Below are 24185 nucleotides of genomic sequence, written 5' to 3' on the forward strand. Positions count from 1 at the left end.
ACCCTTCACATGCAGCTCTAGAACTTTGCTGTCTCACTCTGCAGTGTGCTATTGTGTGCCAAAGGGGGACTCCGCATCAGTGTTTCCCAGGTGAGGCCCCGAGTTTCAGGATTTTTTCCATGCAATATCCTTCATTGTGCAGCTGTGTTTTACTCTGTGCTCCTCGAGCACGATCTCTACCCCGCTTTCCCCCGTACTGTCTCCGTGCTGTACAGTACTATGGGGAGGCACAAGCAGGTCTGACCAGCCCCCATGGACTGCTGAAAGTGGCCAGGCTGAAGCGTCCATGATTATGGTAGGGTCCTCCTGTTTCCACCCACCAGGTGAGTCACTATGGTGCCTGTTGGACAGAGGTCAGGGTGGCCTCTCATGGTCTGTCGCCAGCATTGTTGAGCCTCATCCGTCAGTTCACCTGCAGAGAGCGTGCTCCATCACTTCAGGGATTCCCTGCTCATGGCATCCGGCAGGGCAGCTGTCTGGCCCGAAACTAACACAGAACAGCACTGACACCGCCTACGCTGGCTCCCCTAAGTGCACTCGCAACGTCTCCCCTGCGTCAGCTACCTCACCCACACTCACCTCCCTTAGTTCCGCCCACCACTGTGTGCTATGGCGCAACTATATCTGGGAACCTCTCTGCCAGCCTTGGCCAGGCAGCTCGACCCCCTTTTGATACTTTTGGTTATAAGCTCAGAGTTGATATCTTGAAGACCTTGTGGCCCGTCAAGCGCTGGTGATCGTTCTCTGCTTATATTCGTTTGTATATGCTAATAGGGGCTTGTCATTATAGAGGATCTTTTACCTTTGCCAGGTCCAGAAGAATCTGAGCTGTATGTGAGGGTATATTCAGCGGATTATGGTGGATATTCAACCCTGACTGCAAGAGCCTCACTACAATGCGACCATTTTTCACTCCTGCTCTCTAGCACCACCGCCCACAGCTATTTTAAATGCAAGAAAAAAATATTTATTTGTGCAAATAAAAGGCACTAGTATACATGCCACTTTTGCCTCTAATGTGGCAAAACTGTTTGTCGAGCAATTTGAGAAGAAAGCCATCAACTCAACTGTTATTTATTTATCTCTCTGTAGATATATATTACTACGTATTAACTATATGAAAACGCTTTAGACAGCATGTTTTAATATACTATTTTATTGGCATTTCCAATGATTACATTTAGTACTAGAAGACATTTCTTTCTTTTCATCATTAATAACACACAGCTTTGAGTCTCATATCACATCTTGACAGACTAGTTCTCATTGATTTAACCAACTCTGTGTGTGTGTTTGTCAACATTTGTGTTTTTATGTATTGGAATGCTTTGAGAAGGAACTCCCTTCTCACACATAGGGCACCTTAGCGTGTGCAACACATTTTTCGATCTACACACAATTGTGAGCATAGGTTACACTTTTCACATTTCTAGGTCCTGAGGAAAGCCAGTTAACACTAAAGGCCTGGCTGAAACATGTATACCACCCACTGGATGCAGGAGTCCCCTAATACTACTCCACCTAAATCCATTGCCTTGCTTTTACTACTGCCAGAGGCCCAAACATTAAAGATAATCCCTTTGGGTAATGGGACCACTGTACAGTTTTTAAACTCCAATTTCACGTCACCATCACTGTACACTCAGTAAATATACCTGCTCCGCTGTAATGCAGGCGTTGTAGCATACCCGGGACACATTCAGTGTCACCAGGTGGGCCCGATGATGAAGCATACCACCAACTAGGTTGGTGGGTGAGGGCTTCATAAAAAGAAAGAAGACTTTTCTTTCTTTTCATCATTACTAACTTACAGCTTTGAGTCTCATATCACTTCTTGACAGACTAGTTCTCATTGATTCTACATACATTTAGTACTAAACAGAGTTTTTTTTTAATTTGAGAGTGAATTCAGAAGGGTTAGATGGCTTCAAAAGCGTGTTAGAGGCAGGCAGTAAACACCTGAAGTTCAACCTTGAGACGTACAATACCTGGACTAGTTTCACTGAGTTACAGTTAACATTGAAAGATGGACTCCTTTTTACAGACATATGTAAACAGACTTACAGTAAATCTGTGACAATCCTCGCTAGGATAATTCTGTCAAGAAGCAGACGTTACGAGACTTCTGTATTTCAAGTTCCCGCTGGAGCACTGTAGTTGAGGAACTAAGACAAATTAAGGGAGCCAAGAAGTGGCAGACACCTGCTTGTATTCAAAACGAAACTCTATGCTCCGAGTTCCTGCTTCCCACTCTCCAAGCTGTCTTCATTCAAAGAGTGCTTACTCCCAAATTGCCTTGTAACTGGATTAGATTGATTTTTTCCTGATTTTCCCCGCACTTGGATGTGATTATTTCTTCACCTAATCTTCTGACACCTGAAGTTTTTTACTTTTCAGCATGTTTTGGTGTGTCCTTAGATAAGGATCTAGATTTGGATCTTACTGTGTGAGGAGCCGCTTAGCCTAACTAAAAAAACACAAATTATGAAAGCCTAAAATTGAACCTTACACACTGTGTTTACTGTGTTGAGAGTTGGGATTTGTGGGAAACTGTCCCATTATTCCTTTGAGTGACACTGATGAAAACAGTGATGTAAATACTGGATGAGGTTTCTTCAAGGGAAAACTTTAGGATTATAGTGCAATTAGTGACCAGATATTTTTTTGTAGGTTTTAACACACAGTTAACGGACAACAGCATGATATATCTTTTTGCTTAATATTGCATTAATGTTGAATGCTTTATCTTTCCTGTCATCCGTTTGCCTAACACGTGTTGGGCTACATTTTGAAGGTAAGTTTTCATGAACATTTACCAACCATACAGGTATATTTTTCTGTAGCACTGAGAGATTGAACCACAGAGTAATCTTGATATGATTGCTCAATTTGTATTTTTATTTTTCGGTATACTTGCTAGTCCTGACCAGGCAGTGCAAGTTACAGGAATCTTTGAGGAAAAAGTCCCAGATAACAGAAGACTATTAATATCAGTACTACAGTAATATTTAATATTGTAGTATGCATCAATAATTAACCCTGTTGTTTGGGATAGGAGCGAGTTAAGTCCTTAGAATCACAGAAGGTTCCATGGTCTTTCTTTTGTCCAATTTCGTTTTCCTCCATTGTTCAGTTCTCTCTTCATCTTGTGAAGTTGACAAATCTGTGGCTGGACAGTGTTTGGGACGGAAGGTACCAGCTTCAATGATGCAGTCAATTTTGGCTTCTCAGGATCTATTCCCAGATATTATGTTGAACCTTGAGAAACGCTTTAAAAATACTCTACTCCACTTTGACAACTTTCATCTGAATCATTTGAAATTGAACCTCTGATTTTAGCTGTAAACCACCACGGTCCCACCATCCTCCCTCCACATTCACTCATGTTTTTGCTTTCCTATTTAGGAGTCACCTGGGTAGAAGAGCACATTATATTGTATTGTATTGTATGTAGTACTTATAAAGCGCATTGTAACCAAGAATGGTAACCTAGCGCTAGCTATTACCACTATGTAAGAAAAACAACTGATGGAGAGCTGAAGCTAGTAATGAGGAAACGGCCAGGTTTTCAGTTATCATCTGAATTTTAATAAGTCAGAGTGAGATCTTAATGGAGCTGGTAATTTGTTCCACCTCAGAGCTGCATTTGCGGTAAAAGCACGACCTCCTTGTCGGACTTTTTTTTAATCTGAGTTCTTGGATATAGTTGCCTGTGGCCGATCAGAGGTGTCTTCCAGGAGTATATTTTATTAGTTTGGCTTGTAAGGGTTTTGTAAGGGTTTTGGTCCTTTGTTGTGTAGTGCCTTATGCACAATACAGAGAGATTTAAAAATGATCCTCTGTTTGATGGGCAGCTAGTGGAGATCTTTTAGAGCCTTTGTAGCAAAAGAGTGTCGAGGTCTGTTCAGTGTTATCTTTGCTGTATTTATCTGGATGCATTACAGCTTCATAAATAAATAGATGGGAACTTCTAAGAACATAGAATTGCAGTGGTCCAGCCTACTTAGTATTATACCTCTAGCGATCAGTGATCTGGCTGGCAGGTTGAGCAGAGGGAATAGCTTCCTAAGGGCCCGAATAACTGTGAAGCAAGTACCGGTAAGTCTGTTCACTTGTTTTTGCATAGACAGACCTTTATCTATAATCACACCTAAATTTCGTACCGTCGCTGAGTTGCCCAAAGGCAATTCTGTGGATAGTGGCCAGAAGTTAGAGGATACAGATACCAGAATTTTATTGGACGCGCAACAAAGGAGTTCAGTTTTGGTTCCATTCATCTTGAGTGACATTGTTACATTGAGGATCCACCTGGTCTTTAATGACAGAATCAGCTGAGTATCATCTGCATAATTAACCAGCTCCATCTTATGGGACTTAATAAGAAAAATAAGTGGTTTGTTATAAATATTGAATAAAATAGGGCTGAGGGAAGAGGCCTGTGGAACGCCATTTGATGTCATTCTAAATTGGATAGAAAAAGGGGGGAGAGATACCACCTGACAGTGGCCTATCAGATAGGATTTTAACCAGTTTAACATTGGGCCTACACACCCACTGTCATTAGCGTGGACAGAATAGTGTGGAGTTCTACTGTGTCAAACGCAGCTGACAGATCCAGGAGGACCAGTACCTTAGATTGTCCGTTGTCTGTTATCCTCTGTATTTCATCAGTAGCGCAAATCAGAGCAGTTCCAGTTCCATGACCAGGACAAAAACCAAATTGTCCTTCTACTAGCCATGCATAGTCCTCTAAGTATTGCGACAGTATTGAACTTACATGGCGCTCTAAAAATTTTATTGGAAAGGGACGAGGGGAGATAGGGCTGAAATTAGCTAGATCTGAAGGGTCAGACATGGCTTTTTTCAGTAATGGCTTAACTATAGCTTGTTTCCAACAGTCTGGCACATTCCCGATTTCCAGGAAATAGTTACAAAGTGGTAGGAGAGGACCTACCAGTTAATCTTCCCATTTTAGCCATTGCTTTGATGGAAAAGGGTCTAATGGGGACCCTGATTTCATGGACCTATACAAAGTTTCAAAAGTCTCAACAGAGATAGGATCCAGTCTAGTCAATGTCGCAGAAGTAAAATCTGAAAGGAGAGGCGGCCCAGATTGAGTGGGACTATTGGTAATAAAATAGAGCGGTTTAATACAGTAGGTTTATAAATCCTGTATAAAATTGTTTTGAGCTTGTTTTCAAAGTATTCTGACAGATTATTACATAGTTTCTGGATGGGTATATTTTCTCGATTGAAACAGGATGGATTAGTGAAATCTTTAAGTATTTCAAAAGTTGTATTTGCTTTGTTAGGGGCTGCAGTGATCAGCTCGCAGTAGTAGTTTGTTTTCGCTTTTCTTAACTTATTTTTTTATATACAGTTAATGCAGCTTTTAGATTGATCGTATCTTCCTTAAGATAGTGGCGCCTCCATTTCCACTCCAATTGTCTTCATTTAGTTTGGCTTCCTTTAGAAAAAGATCGTACCATGGGGCTGATACCTTCTTTCGGGGTTTTGTGGTAGTCAGGGGTATAATTTCATTTAAGGTTTTTGAGATTTCTCTTTCACATTTTTGGTAGTTCACTTCAATAGAGTCTACCGTAGAGAAGTGTGCTTTGGTAATAAAGGGTTTGGATTTAATATCTGAGAGTTTGTGCCATGCTCTTCTTTCTATTGAGTGTACAACTGTATTTCGAGGGCAACTGATCTTACCCAACATCAGGTAGAACATGATCAGTGAGTGATCAGTCCAGCAAAGGGGGGCAGTTTCCCCAACAGAAATGAGACAATCTGGTGAGAAAATGAGGTCCAAAGTATGGCCAGCTATGAGTGTAGAGCCACGGACCTGTTGTTGCAGGCCAACAGTTTCACAGGTAATGCTCCTTGTAAGCCACAAATAGGCCTCCTCCACATCACCTTCGTGTTCTGGTCTTATATTTCAGAAAGCGTATTTAGTGCCACCAAGTAGATATTGAGGCTGTTGACCTACAGCAAAATATCATATCCACTTTAGGCATGAGAAAATTGTGGGATGAGGTAAATGCACACCCAGAGGAAGATAACTCATGCCGCCTGGGAGCAAGTGTAACATGGACACTTGTCCTAAGCTCCCACACTTGAGGTGTCCACATTGGCCCACAGAACCTGCTGTACATGTGCAGCAGGCTGCCAGAGCAATCTTTGGTGCTCCCTGTGAGCCACAGAGAGTATCAATATATATATATATATAAATATATATATATATATATATTCACTGAAAAAACCATAGGTTTCACACCAGTTATAGTTAGGAATTAGCATTTAAAAAACCTATTAAATTCACTGACAAAACCATAGGTTTCACACCAGTTATAGTTAGCTGGAAATTTTACTGACATAAAACCATTGAAATTCCCACGTTATAGTTAGTTGGACTCACTATAACTTGCGCGCCTGCAATGCACTGCTGATGACGTCACATATTACATCACTCATGACATGGTCAGTGACATCACTCATGACATCACTGATGACACCATCCAGTGAATGTGTGTCTTTCTGAAAAATACATTTGTTTTATATATGTATTTGTAAAGGTCGATGGAAGAATAAATGTTTAAATAAGTGTGTAAATGGATGTTTTTTTAAAAAAAAATTGGTTGGTTAACTGGCTTAATAAGTGTAAAAAAAAATTTGTTGCCCCACGGGGCCCTTTTATGACCCCCACATCAAACCTAGGGGGTCAAGGGGGGGTCTACTCTGCCCCCTTATGGTCATTTCCCTCTTTGTTTTGGCCACCTCTCGTGTCTCGATCCTACCAAGACACAAGATGGCGGCCGCTCCAGACTGTTTAGAATGTTTACAGACACCCCAGAGGCAATCAGCTTTCTGCGCGCAAGTCGAGTGGCGCGCCCGGTGCGCGTACCGGAGCGCGGCTATAGATATATATATTTTTTTGAACCTTAATTACTCAAAATCCACTGGAGCACATATCTTGAGACATAGCAAAGGCACATCGGGCTACCAGTCCCTACAATTTTGCCAAGTTTGGTGGAAATCCATTCAGCCGTTCGGGCTAAAAGTGAAATCGACCGCCCTATGGAAATTAACATGGGGAAAACGCGTTTTGGGACCCCCTTTTATCTCAGCCCCCGCTTGACGAATCCCCCCCAAACTTTCAGGGAAGGACCGGAACACCACGAGGCCATTTTGAGGAAATTTTGAGGCAGATTCGTCAACCGGCGCCAAAGTTATTCCAAATAGAATTTTGAGATTTAACATTGAAAAAAATCCTAACTATAACTACCTACTGGCGACCGCCAGTAGGTAATATATATATATATATATATATGAATGAAAGCCCTAGTTCTGATTCAGTTTCCATTTCTAGTATATCAAGTGGGTCAAGCAGTGACTTATCATCTAATGCCCAAGCAGCACCTATCCTCAATCTAGAAGAGGAACTTGATTTTTTAGTGGCGGAAAGGCTCCAAACATTGAGACCACGACAAAGAAATGGGGCAACATTCGCAGGAACAAAAAAAGACGCGAAAGGAGAAGAAAACAAAAACAACGTTGCGCAAAAGAAGAAGACAAATCAACAATGGCAGAAGAGGAAGTAACCAATGAGAGATCAGTTATAAACCTCTCCAGTGTCACATTATCCAAAGCAGAACAGCAACTCCTCACATTAGGCCTCAATTTTTGCCCTGAACAAAGCTTCAAGTATGCCTCAACAAGAGTGGATGTGTATTGTTACATTCGCAAATTAAAACTTAAAAAATTCTTTGCATTACAGCGCCTCAAATCAAGTACAGATATTGCAAATCCAGCCAAGGCCAAAACTACTGCCAATGTCCCTCAATTAACTGCGGCTGACATTCCATTGCTTTTGGATTTGCATGATCTGAACCAGGCAACCGATTCTCAACCTATGGGTCCTGACCATGATCTGAATACGCAAAGAAGACTAGAAAAAATCAACGTCATCAAGAAAGGAGCTGGTATCACCCCCTTTAAAGGCAAATCTGACTTTGTCCCGCTAATGACCAAAGATGCGGTAGACGTGTTTCAAGACTGTATAATCACTGATATCAAAGATCTATACAGGAAAATCAACAATCGAAAGAGACAATCTTTTAACCAAAAACAGGCCAAATATTATGAACTGATTAAAAAACTCAAAAACAACCCCGATATTGTGGTGAAAACCGCCGATAAGGGTGGTAATCTTGTTATTTGGCCAAAAGCAGACTATATTCTGGAAGCACAAAGACAGCTACATGATACTGCGTGCTATGCAAAATCCAATATTAAAGACTATAAGAAAGCCAATGAAAACTTGAGTAAACTGCTACAGAAATGGCGTAGGGAAGGTCTCATTTCTACTGATGAACTTAAATTTATGCTCAACGAATTCCCTGTCTTGCCGGTTTTTTATTTAATACCAAAGGTCCATAAAGGAATCCTGCCAACACCTGGCAGGCCAATCATCTCCGCGATTAACAGCAGCGGGGAAAATGTGGGACGTTTCATTGACTTTTTCTTGCAGACTTTGGTAAGCGAATTGCCTAGCTATGTTCGCGACACTAGCGATTTCTTGAAAAAAATAGAAAACCTGGAATGGCAAGATGATATGTTCCTCATAACCTTAGATGTTGAGCAATTGTACACCAGCATAGCCCACAGTTGTGGTTTAAATGCAGCAGCTCATTTTTTAGGGCGAAGGCCATTGGATTTTCATGAGCACAATAAAATGGTTATTAGCTTAATGGAATGGTGCTTACAAAACAATTACTTTTCTTTTGGTAAAGAGGTATGGAGACAACTTAGAGGTGTGGCAATGGGAGCCTGCTTCTCCCCCAGCTATGCGTGTTTACACGTGGGCTGGTGGGAGGAGCGGGTTCTTAATGTCACACACCAGGTATGGGTCAGAGAAAAAATTGTCAAATATTTACGCTACATAGATGACATCTTTATAGTATGGCAAGGTGATGAAAAGGAAGCATGTCAATTCATCGATGAAATTAATAACAATGCCCTTAATCTTAAATTTACGTCTCACATCAGTGCCAAACAAATTGTATTTTTTCAGATGTCTGCGTTTATATAGATAAACATAATAGGTTACAGACGACCCTTCACAGAAAAGCCACTGCAGGAAACACGACCTTGCATGCTTCTAGTCTCCACCCTATGCACACCATTGAAAGCATACCATTAGGAGAAATCCTACGAATTAAAAGAATATGTAGCTCTCCAGATGAGTATCTCAAATGTATCAGGGAATTGAGAACACGATTGAAAGCTCGAGGGTACTCTGATCCAGTGTTCGATCGGGCTTTGGCTAAAGCCGACAAACGATCTAGATCTAGCTTATTCCCCGAACAGACCAGTAATGATCAGGAAGCTGTCATTTCAATAGATGCAGTAGCGAATGAGTGCCCCAGATTCATAACAGCATTCAGTAGCCAAGACAAAAAGATCAGACAAATTATCAACCGTAACTGGCCTACTGTCCTGACGGATACTGTTTTGGGATGCATGTTACCAAAAAAACCACTGGTAACCTTTCGCAGAGCACAGAGTATGGGAACTGCTCTGGACCAAAGCAGTCCAGAGCTAAAGCAGAAAGCTAGTTGGTTACAACCGGTATCGGGGTTCCGCAAATGCTCCAATTGTAGAGCATGTCAATTTGGCATCAATAAAACTCATTACAGTACCCCATTCAAGCTAGTTGATACCCCCATTGTGGGCTACCATACCTGTAAAACTGAATATGCTGTTTATGTCCTGACGTGCACCTGTGGCCTGAATTATATTGGCAGTACTAAACAACAGGTGCACGTCAGGATCTTGCAGCATATCAGGGCTATTTTGCACTGTGATCAAACGTACCCGGTGGCTCGGCACTTCCAAAGTACACATAATAAAGATGTTAATTGTTTAACTTATTATGTTGTAGCCTCCGTCCCTATACTCAGGCGGGGAGGCAATAGAGAGCTGAAACTCAGACAGTTAGAGTCCAGTATGATCCTCGAATACGACAGTAAATGGCCGAATGGGCTAAACAATACTGAGGATCTACGCAATTTTCTCTGACTACTATATAGCTCTGTTGCTGGATTGTACAGTGCTGCCTTCAACATCTGTCTAGGTAGTCAGGCTCCCTGTTACCTAGACAACATTCCCATTGACATATTGTCAGTTGTATTGATCTTTATGATATCTGTTTCTACATATAACAGTTTCCGTGACTAGTCAAGTTCCTTGTTAGTCACGGCAACCAACTCAATGAATTCTTCACTTCCTTTTGTATATTCATATTTATCACATTTTACACATTTTAGCACTTTTTTAAGGGGTGTTTTTAGCACTTTTAACATGATAATATTTTTATACCTGTATGGAATGTTTTAATATTGCTTTTTATATGACAAAATTGTGATTTTATCCTAATTGTTGAAATAAGCATCATTGCATTTTTATACACAGGTCACTTTATCATGCTTCGTGCACATTACATATATTTGTTCTCTCTGAAGCACGGGTGTCACTGCTTTTTGCACAACTAGACTTTGATCTAGCAGCACTATTATTTGCACTTTGATATCTTGTTTTGCCTCTGTAAATGTTGAAGACCTTCACTATATACTCTATGATATAACATTCTATGGATTTATCCAGTCATATGTTTACAAACTTCGCGACAAGACATGTTTCTTTTAAAAAAAGAATTTCATTTATGAATTTAAAATTGTCTTGATAAGTTATATATATGTATCTAACTTATTTTGCGTATTTGCACAAGGAATATCTCAAAACATATAATGTTTTCTATGTCTATGGTCATGTGACGACATTGAAGGTGGGGCTTAAACAAGTCACTAAGCATTACAAAAACAAAAAAGTTTGACTAGATCTTTGCATGTGAACAAGGGCTCGTGGAGCCCGAAACGCGTATTGCCCTCCTGTTTTGCCAGCTGACAGTGCAATAAAGGATCTGTGAATTTCAGTGGTCCGTCTCCTACCTTGCTTCGCCGGTCCTGGGTGGATTTGGAAGTGGCGTTTGTTTGGAGTACAAAAGCATATATATATATATATATATATATATATATATATATATATATATATATATATACACACACACACTCCTGGTCAAAAATTTCATCCACGAAAAGAACCAGAGTCGGAGCCCAAATGTGATACGGTGCTGTCAGGTTTATTCAGCAGAAGGAAACACCCAACGCGTTTCGAGATCCGCCGATCTCTTGCTCACGGGTGGAGTTTACCAGTACCAACATTCTTTTTTAAAGCAACATGCTATTTTGACAATGAAACACGTGATCATAGACGTAAACAAAATAAACAAGTTACAGCTATGTCTGCCAAAGTGGAAACAATGTTTCATGTGAAACAATTGTATCAGATCCATACAGAAAATAATATTTGGATACATACGGAAGCCACAATTAAAGAGATTGTCAATTTCAGGCTTTCATGGGTATTTAAACAGTGCTTTGAGTTTCAATCAGCTAGCGCAGTTCGTTTTGTTGTGCGCCGGTAATAACCCGACATTAGATAGCAGTACCGTGTTACAAGTTCACATCGGTACATTTGTCCATGAGTTATATTGCCCCAGTGGGCGAAAGTCAATCAATTGCCCAATTGCCGTACCGTGTTACAAATTCACATCGGTACATTTGTCCATAAGTTGTATTGCCCCAGTGGGCGAAATCAATCAATTGCCCAATTGCCGTGACCTCCGAAATTGTCCATGTGGGCCAAAAGTTAATCCATATTCCTGTAAAAAAATGGGAAAAAGACATAGCTGTATGTGGCAATAGTTATATTTTAGATCAGTGCATAATTAAAACCAATTAAAAACTTTTGAATTTTGTTACCCAAGAAGCAGCAGCATTATTATTTCACATATTTTAGAACAGTATATCAGGTTTGGAGATGGATAGCAAGTTCTTCCCCCAAATTATGGCCTGTGGGTTGCAAGGTGTTATACATGATAATGTATTTTGACTCAAGTTTCCTTAAATCTAACCACCTGTTACCTCCCCTCTCATTACTTTCAATGCTGTCCAGAACACAACATTTCATTACATTAGGGTTTTTGTTGTGCACCTCAGCAAAATGCCTGGCTACAGGATACTGTTGATTTTCATTTCTTATGGCTCTTTGGTGTTCCAAAATTCGGAGTTTGGCCTGTTTTGTTGTGCACCCTATATAAAATTTGTTACAGGGGCATTCAAGAGCGTACACAACATATTCTGTAGTACAGGTAAGATGTTTTGTAATTTTGTTGCTTTAAAAAAGAATGTTGGTACTGGTAAACTCCACCCGTGAGCAAGAGATCGGCGGATCTCGAAACGCGTTGGCTGTTTCCTTCTGCTAAATAAACCTGACAGCACCGTATCACATTTGGGCTCCGACTCTGGTTCTTTTCGTGGATGAAATTTTTGACCAGGAGTGTGTGTATATTAGGGGTTGGCGTACCCCGTCGAGAGCCCGCCGTTCAAGATGGCTTAAGCACGCCAAATCCGCGTGTGTTTATATATATATATATATATATATATATATATATATATATATATATATATATATATATATATATATATATATATACTTTAACTTTAAGCTGATGGAATAATCCACCACCTCTTTTCCACCATCCTTCCCTGGTTGACAACATCTGAACTGGACAGCAGGCACCTCAAACTGACTCAGACATGGTGGATACGCTGAACCTGGCTCTTAATCAGATAGAAAATGTCTGGGTGATGGGGCCCAGTCTAAAGTCTAATTCATGCTATTGAGCTAACAAGCACATATTTATATATATATACATACATAAACTCTTACAATGTGCAAAGAAACCCAGGTAAACATATTTCTGCTTTTCATACTATTAGCAAGATAGTGAAAAAAATGCAATCTTGCTCACTAGTATCAGTTATGTTAACCCCAGTTAGTTTCCCTCACATGGAGCTGGACGACAAAACTCTATTGAATGCTGCCATTTCACGTCATTGGTGGTAACATAGGGCAGAGATTGGTGCAAGCACCTTTTTCTACCAAATTATGAAAGCAGGTTTCTGGTGGTGTGTTGGACTTGGCTCTCTGCAGGGTGAACCCTAAACTTTTTGCCTTTACCATTCCTGTTTTCTGAAAATGTTGTTGTTGGCATTTTGGACTCTGTGCACTTTACCACTGCTAACCAGTGCTAAGGTGCTTGTTCTCACTCCTTAAAACATGATAAAATTGGCTCACACCCTTTTGGCACATTACATTTACATATAGGTCCCTAGAACAATGGTACTCCATGTACCCAGGGCCTATAAATTAAATGCTACTAGAAGCCAGCAGCACTTATTGTGCCACTCATTTAAGTAGCCCTTTAAAGCATGCAATACGCCTACTTGACCTGGCAAAATAAACATTTGCCAGGTCTAAACCTTCATTTTTAGGTCTCGCCTGGCGAAAGCAGCGCATGTGCTGCTCTCGTCATGGGTAGGACCTTTTGCAATCGATTCAGCCAAAGCTGAATGCATGCACATAGAGATGGACAAAGATGGTTGCTCTCGCCATCCACGAAGCTAAACATGCACGCATACAGACAGAAAAATGCACGCGCATGTGGACAGCTGACACCATCTTTGTTTACTTTCATTAGCGTAGGCATGTGAACATGCTTGGGATTTGTAGGTTGGAGCCGTGCAGTTCAGTTTTAATGGAGTGCATTCCAAAGCGTGGTCGTCAGCCAGGGGGGCTTTGAAGGGGAACAAATGGGAAGGGGCAGGGGAGAGGCACTGGGGTATGTCGACAAGGCGAGGTAAAAACACGCCTGCCCTTGAAGGATCGTAAAAGAAATATGTGGTAACGGAGGGGGGAAATTAGTGTATCCATATGCATGTTAATGAAAGGCAGCAGGTGCTGCCGTGTGTTTCTGCACATTGTTTAAGGGGAAGGAGAGAGGCATTGTGTCTGCAGTAATCTGCCCTGCCTCTTCCGGCATCCAGGCTCTTAACGCCACATAACGAGGGACTGTGGAGCAGCGCAAAGGAGCAGCCTGCCCTGAGAGGAGTCAGGAAGAGGGCTGGTGACAGCTGGCTGTCACAAGGTGGACAGAGAAAGGGTTTCATCATTAGGCTCGCGGTGGCAGGGCTCTGCTCCGTCTCATTCAAATGTCTGAGGCGAGCGGGAGACGCTGCATGAGGCTTGACAGCTCTTAAAGGGGCCGCACCGAGGCTATGATACATGTTTACCTCCTTGCTGGGAAGAAAAGAGGGAGCGGGCCAAGCAGAGGGAGGGGCGGGCAGATCGACAACTTGAAAGTTGTCATTCAAGACGAGCTGGCATATGTTGCGTCAGATCAGGGAAGGCGTGTGGGGAAAATATTGTATGAAACACTCTCCCTGTGATGGAACAGCTGTTGTTTTTTATGATTAAGCACCACGTTATTGTGAACTGGCGTTCGTAGGCATTGGAAAGAAAACGAACATGTACATTTTTCTGGTATAGAGATGATTGAGTTTTATGCATTGCAGTTGCCATTTTTTGTATTCTTGCATTATTGTCTCCGCTTCTCAAACATTAGCTGAAAAGTCTTTTCCGATAAATAGATTCACAGCAATACTTACAATTTCAAGATGCTTTAATATACATCCCTGTGTACACACAAGGGTGTGATCCCACAGGAGGCTTTTCATACGTTTGTGACTAAATATACTATAGCAATGTGGTAGAAACATTTAGCATCAAAGTTAGATTCATATTAAGGGACAATGTTTCAATGTTTTAATTTGATGACCAGCTTACATTGTGGTCTGTTTCAAGCCTTTCCCCAGTAAAGCTTAAAGTGTTGATTGTGCAAAATGAATAATATTGTATTTTTGACCTTTATGTGCCACATTCTTATATAATCTTTCTTACAATAATTAGGCATGTAGTGAATTTACCAGAAGTACCCAGTTTAATTTTGCTGCACAGTTTAACTTCCATGGTAACTGAATGGCTCGAAGACACATACATTTTTTTAAATGGGAATTTTGAGCAACTGTCTGCAGCCCCCTTGGAACGCGCAGATGTTTAAACAAACCATGGAATATCAAATGGATTTCTATTTATAGCTTCCATTTTTTAAATATATCACATGCTCGTCATTGCTTTTTATAGATATGTGAATGTATTTGTGATATTTTAATCATTACATTTTAATCGTTGTGATTATGATGGAGATGTTCATCATGATTCATCTCATGCCATTTTCTTAAGAAAAAAAAGTATCCAAATTACCATACTGATAATGGTTTTACCGCAAAGTGCATTTTTACGACCACCAGGATCGGTGTGAGATTAAGGACGAGCATCATGATTGTTTTGTGTCATTCAAATGTGCTGCATATTGGAAACGATTCAGAAAAGGGGGTGGTGATGAACAGAGTGTCTGAATTAAGCAGACCACTCTTACCCAATCCAAAGATCAGGGCTTGATCCATCACCGTTTTTTAGCTCACTGCACCATCCCAGCTCAGAACTTGGCTATATGCAAATTAGTCTGACCCTGGCCCAGTGCATCATGGGAACAGGGCAGACCAAGTACCAAGCCAATTCTTAGACTGGGAAGGAAACTAGCTACCGGGGACTGGTTTCTGGTATTTCAGCCGTCTTCGGCCCGGCTTGCTTGAATCCTGATGGTGCAATGAGCTAGGGACTCACATCTGAGTATACCCTTCCACGCTTATGGTGGACAAAAATGATTCAGAAAAGAGGGTGGTGATGAACAGAGTGTATGAATTAAGCAGACCACTCTTACCCAGTCCAAAGATCAGGGCTTGATCCATCACCGTTTTTTAGCTCACTGCACCATCCCAGCTCAGAACTTGGCTATATGCAAATTAGTCTGACTCTGGCCCAGTGCATCATGGGAACAGGGCAGACCAAACTACCAAGCCAATTCTTATACTGGGAAGGAAACAAGCTACCGGGGACCGGTTTCTGGCATTTCAGCCGTCTTCGGCCCGGCTTGCTTGAATCCTGATGGTGCAATGAGCTAGGGACTCACATCTGAGTATACCCTTCCATGCTTATGGTGGACAAAAATGATTCAGAGCTAGGGACTCACATCTGAGTATACACTTCCACGCTTATGGTGGACAAAAATGATTCAGAAAAGGGGGTGGTGATGAACAGAGTGTCTGAATTAAGCAGACCACTCTTACCCAGTCCAAAGATCAGGGCTCGAAGACACATACATTTTTTTAAATGGGCATTTTGAGCAACTGTCTGCAGCCCCCCTGGAACGCGCAGATGTTTAAACAAACCATGGAATATCAAATTGATTTCTATTTATAGCTTCCATTTTTTAAATACATCACATGCTCGTCATTGCTTTTTATAGATATGTGAATGTATTTGTGATATTTTAATCATTACATTTTAATCGTTGTGATTATGATGGAGATGTTCATCATGATTCATCTCATGCCATTTTCTTAAGAAAAAAAAGTATCCAAATTACCATACTGATAATGGTTTTACCGCAAAGTGCATTTTTACGACCACCAGGGTCGGTGTGAGATTAAGGACGAGCATCATGATTGTTTTGTGTCATTCAAATGTGCTGCATATTGGAAACAGCAGACAGGTATTAAAATAGTCAGCGCATCAAACATTAGTACCTAAGTTAGGTGATCTTACGCTTCCTAAAAGTATATACAATAGGAACGTAATGTTCCCTCAGTTTGACTACTCAGTACTACCTATGCTGGCTTTTCTGAGAGTCAGATCCGGAAATAGCAGGAAATAAAACAAGCATTTAAAATGCAGCAGGTCTCTCCTTTCATTAAGTTAAAGCCATTTGCTTTGCTGTACAATACCATTAGCAAAGCAAATGGCTTTAACTTAATCAAAGGCGAGACCTATTGTTTTTTAAATGCTTGTTAATACATATAAGCCACTCCTAAAGTTGGCCTTAACAGCACATAGAGCAGGGTGCATTGTATTTAAACCTTTCGATATGAAGTTTGAAGTTTTACATGTGCTGGCAGTGGAATACTCCTATAAATTAAATGCTACTAGGAGCCTGTAGCACTTATTGTTGACAATTGGTCACCTCTCCTACCCACCAGGCAGGACATACGCTGGACGGTATATTTTCCAACGTAGAGGGTCAACACGTAACAAACATTCTACCCATGCCATGGACGGATCACTTTGCCATATTTAGTGGCCTGACCAAAAAGGAATCATTAAGGAAGAAGGTCTCATCTTCTAAGCCAGGCTCTTTCAAAGTTTGGAAGAACATAAACCATACCGATCTAAAAATACTTCTGGATAAGACCAGCCCAGACCTATCCAATGAACCTAACACCGCAACTCGCCAATTCCATGAATGGCTAGGTGACGCCACGAATCACCTAGTACCCACTAAATCACATTCTAGGAACAGGAGCACACCGACTGCTCAGTGGTATACAGAGGAGTTAAGAACCCAAAAACAATTAACTAGGAATAGGGAAAGGCAATGGCGTAGAACTTATGACACCGAAAGCAAGATTAAATACAAAGAAGCATTGGCTACCTACAAAACAATGATTATCGCAGCCCAAAAAACTTTTTTTTCGGAACAAATTGAAAAAGCTAAAAACTCCAGCAGGCAACTATACGACATCACCAAAACCTTATCTGGTAATACTCCAGATCTTAATCCGTCCCCGTCACAATCTCTCTGCGACGCACTGTCCGAGTTCTTTTTCTCCAAGGTAAATGATATATACCAAGCCTTTACTTCAAAAACTAATATTAGCAGAGCACCCCCCCCATGCTCTCAGGAAACACCTTGACTAGTTTTAAAACTCTAACTACCGATCAAATAAAGGCCATTATCGTATCTATTAAATCGGATCGGCTCTGGATCCTTGCCCTACCTCAGTACTTTCTATGGTGTTGGACACAACTATTCCGGTCATTACTCATGTTTGTAATACGATACTGAGCTCTAGGACATATCCAGATTCTCTAAAAAACACACTGATTAAGCCTCTGCTGAAGAAACCCAGTCTAGATAAGGAGGAACTAAAGAACTATAGGCCTATAGCAAGTCTCCCTTTCCTAGCTAAAGTGACGGAAAAAGCCATGAACCAGCAGCTATCAGAGCATATAGAGAAAAATCACCTACTAGACGACACCCAGTTTGGTTTCCGTAAGTATCATGGTACGGAAACCGCCCTTATCAAAGCAGCAGATGACATCAGAATCATCCGTGACCAGGGAGGGACAGCATTACTTGTATTGCTAGATCTCTCTGCAGCCTTCGACACGGTTGACCACAAGACCTTGGTCGACCGTGTTGGAAGGATGGGCGTTCACCAAACTGCGAGAGACTTGCTCTCCTCCTTCCTGGCCGACAGAACGCAGGCGGTCACACTGGGACCATACCAATCAGCTAAGTTGTCAATACCGTGTGGGGTTCCTCAAGGCTCATCCCTTAGTCCGACACTATTTAGCATCTATGTGTCGGACCTTGCTAGTGTGATCAAAGCATACGGAATGAGCCTAACCTCATACGCAGATGACACGCAACTGGTGTTGGCCATTAAGGGTGACGGGCTGGAGGTGGCAGAATGCTTCCAAAATGGAATGATGGCTATTGGAGAGTGGATGGCAGGTAACTGCCTGAAGCTCAACTCCGATAAAACGGAGGTGGTCATTTTTGGAACCCTCTCCCCGATCTGGTCTGCAACCTGGTGGCCACCAGCCTTCGGCACCCCTCCTAGCCCTACCCCCAAGGTCAGGAACCTGGGAGTAACCTTTGATGACCACCTCAACTTCATGGCACATGCTAAGAAAGTAGCGGCCACAGCCCACTACAAACTCAGAATGATAAGGAAAATCATCCCTTTTCTGCCGGATGCTGCTGCCAAAACACTGGTCAGTTCCCTGGTTTTATCATCCTTAGATTATTGTAATGCACTTTTTCTTGATGCACAAGCCAGGGTAACAAAACAGTTGCAGACAATACAGAATGCAGCAGCACGTCTGCTGTCTAGAATACCATAAGGACATACCACTGGTTGACGATCCAAAACAGGATCAAGTTTAAATCACTCTGCATAGTCTATAAGGCACTCCACGATCAAGGACCACGCCCCCTCAAGGACCAGCTTACTCCTTATAAACCGGTCAGACAGCTCCGATCTACAACTCTCAACCAATTAGTGGTTCCACGTTCTAGAACAGTCTCCTGGGGCGACCGCCGCTTTTCAGTTGCGGCCCCTAAGATATGGAATTCCCTGCAACAACACATCAAAACCAGTCCCTCACTTTTGCAGTTTCGAAAGAGACTAAAAACCTGGCTGTTTAACCAGTGACACGGCATAGCGATCTGCCTTCGTTTTTAATCTCTGGGGAAAGACATCTCAGTAGTCTAGCGCCGAGACACCTACGGGTATTCGTTCGCGCTCTATTAATGTCAGTAATAAATAATAAATAATAAATAAATAATTGTACCAACCATTCTCCAGTATTAGGGGTGTCTTTCATAGATTCACATGCTTGAATATTCCCCGTCGTCGAAGTGGGAGTCCCACGGTAAATAAAATAGCAGTAATGCTAATAAATATATATATATAAATATATAAAGAATCATATAAGTAGTAAAACTGATAAAATATGTACTGAAAAACCTTTACAAAGGTTACTACATAGGAATGCATTAGAGAGAAAAAACTCATTTGCAACATATCAGTGTCATTATGTTAGTCCAAACTGCAGCCAATCAGGCCCAAGCACCCTCTAGAACCTTCTCCTCAGAAGCTCAAGCCCTCAGATTTTCTACCGCACGTCGTGTGAAGGGAGTCTCCCTGAGCTCTGCTCAGTTCTTTTCAACTTATCTACTCTTCTCAGTTTTTTCACAAAGATGTCAAGTAAGAAGTCTTTATTTAGACCTTGTTCCTCCTGTGGGAAATTACGTTTATTTGAGAAAGACCCTCATGACAAGTGCATTTATTGCTTGTATCCTGATCACAAAGTGGTTGATTGTAGGTTATGTAGAACTTTCAATCCTAAAACCCTTAAGGACAGGGAGGGTCGCCTCCTATTATGGCTTAAGCGCCTTCAAGATAAGGACGCGGTTGTTTCTGACGCAGAAAGCCTTCAGTCAGCTCCTTCTTCTGTGGCTTCTAAGCGTGGCAGTGTTGAGGAGTTACCATCTCCTTTCCTGAAGAAAAGAAAGCTGGCTTTGACTGTGGCTGCAGTGCCACCTACTGCTTCTGTACCTGTTATAACTACGCCCACGAGATCTGGCTCTCAGGCGTCGTTTCCAGCTTCTATTAAAGTGGTTACACTTTTCACAGCGCGGTCGTCGACGGGCTCGTCGACGACCACTCCGACGACGAGATTGGCTGCTGTGGCTTCGTCTACAACTACAGTCACGACGACATCGGCGTCGTCATCGTCGACGAGAATCTCGACGACGGCTCTCACGTCGACGAGAGCCTCTGTTTCTTCAATCTCGTCGACGATCCCTATCTTATCGTCGACGAAGAAGCCATCGTCGATGAAGAACCCATCGTCGACAATCCCATCGTCGACGAAGGCCTCGTCGATGAGGCTCCCATCGACGGCGACGACGAAGCTCCCGTCGACGAAGATTCCGTCGACGAAGCTCCCGTCGACGAAGCTCCCGTCGACGAAGATTCCGTCGACGAAGATACCGTCGACGAAGGTGCCGTCGACGAAGGCACCGTCGATGTCGAGGATGCCGCCTGCAACACAATCACCGTCGACGGCCCAGACGACGTCTACTACATCGTCGACGACAGCATCATCGACGGGCTCGTCGATGAGCAAACCAGCGACAGTAGGGCCTAAGCCTTCTACGTCCACGGAGGCGCCTATAGACTTACCGTCTACGGCGACTGCTTCAATATTGTCATCATCTACGCAGGGCTCTGCGTTGACAGCAACTTCCAGTTCTTCTTCCTATGCCAACATGCCTTTGGTGCCCTTGGACACTTCAGTTTCTGCTGTACAGTCCTCATTCAATAAAGAGGAAGATTCCGCTTTCCACCTTCAAACCCCTGCTCTACAACCACCACTCCAGTTGTTCGTGTCTGACCATGAGACTGAGTCAGTTCCAGATGACACTGTTTATGGGGATGCCCGGAGTCCATCAGATTTAATCATTAAATGCCAGGACACTTCTTCTGAAGAAGAAGAGGTTGAGCAGGTAGATCAGCACGAAGACCAATGCGTGCAAATCCCAATGACGTCTATTCCAATGACACTTTTCTCTAACCTCCAACACATGTTGGACGATTATAACAGACGTTTTCCACCTACCCCCCAGGGTACTCCGGTTCATGAATCTGCTGATGTAGCACTTTCGCATCAACCTCTACAAACTCCTCCAAGACAGTCGGCTCCGTCAGTACATTTGAGTGCTCCTCTGTCTACTAATCCACTTACGGACACTGACTCAGAGCCAGAGAGAGAGGAAGGAGAGGTTTGTCAGGATTCAGATGGTGAGCAGGATCCTTATTTGGCGGAATTTGATAATTATCGAGTTCAAACACCCTCGCCGCAACAGGGCACTTCAAGTGATTCACCTCCTGTGGACATCGCTAGTTTTCATAAGCTTATGGACAAGGCGGCGGACCGCTTCAAGTTGTCAAGGGTCCAGCGTGATGAAGACTGTTTTCTGTATGATTTCAAAAATCAGCCTTATAAGCAGGTGCATACAATACCAATTATTGAATTTATTTGGAAGGAAGGGCAAAAGATTATGAAGGCTCCTAACTCCTTGCCGGCCCAGATACCTAGATTGGAGAAAAAGTACAAGGCTCCAACTGGCTCACCTGCTTGTCTGCTCTCTCATCCAAAGCCAGACTCAGTGGTGACTCAGGCAGCACAACGTCGTGCACGTAATCCTACAGCGCCTGTCACTTCCCCTCCCGATAGAGAGGGTCGCCGATTGGATGCAATCGGAAAGAAATTTTCGTCCGTGGCTTCAACTTCAGCCCGTGCTGCGAATGCTCTCGCAATTTTGGGTCGTTTCGACCGACAAATGTGGTCAGACATGTCCATCTTTCTTGCGCAGCTTCCTGAGTCATCCAAAGTGGAAGCGCTCCAGGTCCTTCAAGATGGTCAAAGGGCTTCGGAGGAGATTATAGACTGTGCTGTGGATGTGGCGAATACTGCATTCCGTATCCTTGCCAGTGCGGCGGCGCTCCGACGCCAGGGATGGTTAAAATCTACTTCTTTCAGGCAAGAGGTCCAGTCAATGATAATTGACATGCCGTATGATGGCGAATCTTTGTTCGGTTCCCAAATCGATGCTTCTTTGGAAACCATAAAGAAGGATACCGACACGGCGAAGTCGCTTGGGTCCTTACAATTTAAGAAGCAGCCCTTTCGTGCAGCACGGGGCGGGGCACCTCGTCCAATTTTACCAGAGGAGGACAGTCACAGTACCGCCAGTACAATCAAGGAAACCAACGGTACTCGAATCCACAATCTGCTCGTCAACAACAATCCAGACCTTATAGAGGGAAGTCCAATTATAGAGGTGCCAACAACACCAACAAACGACAATGACTTGCCAGTTCAGCAGGATGTTGGAGGTCGAATCTCGCAGTTCTACTCTCAGTGGTCTCAAATAACATCGGACCAATGGGTGTTGGACATTGTGCGCAAGGGTCACGCCTTGGAATTCACAGAGTTTCCTCCTCCATCTCCGCCTTCGGGTCCGCCACCTCCCCATCTAGAAGAACTACAACATCAAGTTCAACTATTATTAACAAAGGGTGCAGTCGAAGTGGTTCCTGTATCACAGCGGGAGAAAGGCTTCTATTCGAGGTTCTTCCTCATTCTAAAGAAGACGGGGGAGTGGCGTCCTATTATGGATCTGAGGTATCTCAACCTCTTCCTGAAACAACAGTCCTTCCGCATGTTAACATTGTCAGAAGTCTTGCGGTTTCTCTGCAGCGGCGATTTTTTGACTACAATAGACCTGCAAGACGCCTATTTTCATGTACCAATCATTCCTCAACATCGAAAGTACTTGAGGTTCAAAGTAGGACACAATCACTACCAGTTCAAAGTCCTACCGTTTGGCCTCAGATCAGCTCCTCGTGTGTTCACGAAGGTTCTGGCTCCGGTCATGGCTTACCTGCGTCTTCAGGGGGTCCAGATATTTCCTTACCTGGACGATTGTCTGTTGAAATCCCAATCCGCAAGTCAGCTGCATCACGACACACGCTTGTGTCTCACCCTCTTCAATTCTCTAGGGTTGACCATCAATGTAAAGAAGTCACATTTCACACCTCTACGAAGCAGGACATTCCTCGGAGCTGTTATAGACATGGACGTGTCAAAAGCGTTCATCTCCACCGAGCGGAGACAGAAGATAGTTCATCTGGTCTCCACCATCAGAACAAGAAAGTCAGTTTCAGTGCGAATGTTAAAGTCATTTCTGGGGATGGCATCATCTTGTATCGCACTGATCCCGAATTGCAGGTTACGTACCCGTCCTATTCAGGAGGAATTGGACCTACAATGGCGACAGGTGTCGGGGTCGTTCAACGACCAAGTGACAGTCACAGCTGGCATGAAGACCAGTCTACTCTGGTGGGAGCGACGGACCAATCTGAACCAAGGGGTCTCTTTCCTTACCCAGACTCCAGATCTGACATTGACCACGGATGCGTCCATGGACGGATGGGGAGCCCATCTCCTGGACCTTTCCATCAAAGGAAAGTGGACGGCGACTCAGAAAACCTGGCATATCAACAGGCTGGAATTGCTGGCGATCTTCCTAGCGCTGAAGGCCTTCTTACCAGTGGTGCACGGAGAATCGGTGCTGGTTCAAACAGACAACACCACCAGCATGCACTACATGAACAAACAGGGAGGCACAAAATCTCAGCCCCTGTCTTGTCTTGCCCAAAGGATTTGGGAATGGGCACTTCGTCACCACATTTCTTTGACAGCAGTCCATTTGCCGGGAGCGTCAAACATACTGGCAGATTCCCTAAGCAGGTCTGCGTCATCCACTCACGAATGGGAGTTACACCAGCCGACTCTGGACCTCGTGTTCCACCAATGGGGTCATCCCAAGATGGACCTATTTGCAACGCCAGTGAATCGGAAATGCCAGGCTTTCGCCAGTTGGCATCCACATCCGGAATCCAGCG

The 24185-nt window shown here is 43.0% G+C and overlaps 1 protein-coding gene across 1 annotated transcript in view; it reads left to right on the forward strand.

The window, feature by feature from the left end:
* The window catches only part of C10H10orf67 (chromosome 10 C10orf67 homolog), a 2378031-nt gene that overhangs the window by 1141530 nt on the left and 1212316 nt on the right, over positions 1-24185 (forward strand). The gene's annotated exons all lie outside the window — the stretch shown is intronic.

The sequence above is a fragment of the Lissotriton vulgaris genome, chromosome 10 (genome assembly GCF_964263255.1).
Source record: "Lissotriton vulgaris chromosome 10, aLisVul1.2, whole genome shotgun sequence".
NCBI lineage: Eukaryota > Metazoa > Chordata > Amphibia > Caudata > Salamandridae > Lissotriton > Lissotriton vulgaris.